A 1,771-nucleotide genomic window follows, 5' to 3' on the forward strand; every position below is an offset into this window, starting at 1 on the left:
AGTGGGTTGAATAGTATCCCCCCAAAGGGTAGGCCCAAAGCCTAACCCACTATACCTAGCAATGTGACCATATTTGGAAATAGATAAAGGATCTCAGGATAATATCACTCCACATTAGACATGGCCCTAAATCAATGATTGGTGTTCTTATAATGAGATTTGCAACACAGAGAGAAAGCCATGTGAAGATGGAGGCAGAAATTTATGCAAGTCAAGAAACACCAAGGATCATGAGTCACTGCCAGAACCAAGAGTGAGGCATAGAATGGATTCTCAGCTCCAAGAAGGGAACAACTCCTGCTTGATTTCAGACTCTGGCCTCCAGAATTGTGAGAAAACAAATTTCCAGTCTGTGGGTAATTTATTAATACATCATTTGTTTATCAAGTATAAGCTATATTTTTAAATTTTTGTATAGGAAATACAGTTCTAAAAAACCAATTATACAAACTCAGATAAAATGCTTTCTGTTCAAATTTATAATTGCTGGTATACTTTAATATCAAGGTAACTCCCACAATTTTAGATTAGTTCTAAACTGCTTCAGGGAAAATAATAGAAGATCATAGATCCATAACTTAATTTGGAGTGACCGCTACTACCTTTTCCAATTGACCGAAACAGGAAATGTTTTTTTTTTTAATAAAATATTGATGGAGATAATTTCTAACTGGCATTTTAGGGGACATTTTCCTTTAACTTCCATCCCCTTTATTCCTTTCTTTTCTCTGACCTCAACATTAGCCACCATCAGTCCTTATTCCTATTCAGTGTTAATATCTCTACTCACCTCCTTGGTGATGTCATTTGTATGCTGGATGATACACTACAGTTTAGACCGCTCAGTAACTCTAAACTCATCCACCTGTGACTGCCAAAGAGACATTTCAAATTTAAGATGTCCAAAAAGAACTCCCAGAACCTCTCCATACCATTCCCCATCCCAGTTAATCCCATTGCCAGCTGCCAAGTTCAAAAACTCCAGTGGCATCTCTGACTCTACTTTCTAGCTTGCATCTAACTCAGCAAATCCTGCTGTTCTTTCTTCAAAATATATCAGAAACCTACCATTCCTCACCGTCTGCATGTACTGTTATCCCTGGTCCAAGCCATATGGGAGTGAACAAATTGGATTCGACCTAAATAACCTCCAACAGGAAAAAGAGTTGTCAATTTTCACAGTACTTAGTGTGGTTTATTATGTACTGAATTAGTCCATTGTGGTTACATAAAACCTCAGCATTTTGTTTTGTTCTTATAGGCTACTTTAAAATGGAGGTGATCTGTTATACTCCTGGTCTTAAATTTCAGCACTACTCTGTGGTCAAGTGCTCAGTGCTGATCAAAAGTTATTTTCAAGATCACGCCTATAATAATCCCAGCTACTGAGAAGGCTGAAGCAGGATCCAAAGTTCAAGGCCAACCTGGGCCACTTAGCAAGATCCTGCCTGCCCTGCCTCCAAATAAAAAGTTTAAGGATTTTAAAGTGGCAGAGCACATACATAGTATGTGCGGAACTCTAGGTTCATTACTCTGGGAAAAAAAAAAAGTTATTTTTCCATAAGTGAATGAATTTCTCAAATGTATCTTGTCTAGAATATGTTCATCTAGGACCCACATAAAACACAAGACAGCAAAAATGCTATCTGAGTAAGAACTCAGAAGTGAGTTGGTTTGGAAGGAAAATTGAATAGCTCTATTCATGGAACAAAACTACACTGAAAAACATCAGGCATTAATAAGCAAAATAAGAGGAGTTGTGTTTTTGTTT

The sequence above is a fragment of the Marmota marmota genome, unplaced genomic scaffold (genome assembly GCF_001458135.2).
Source record: "Marmota marmota marmota unplaced genomic scaffold, marMar, whole genome shotgun sequence".
NCBI classification, from domain to species: Eukaryota; Metazoa; Chordata; class Mammalia; order Rodentia; family Sciuridae; genus Marmota; species Marmota marmota.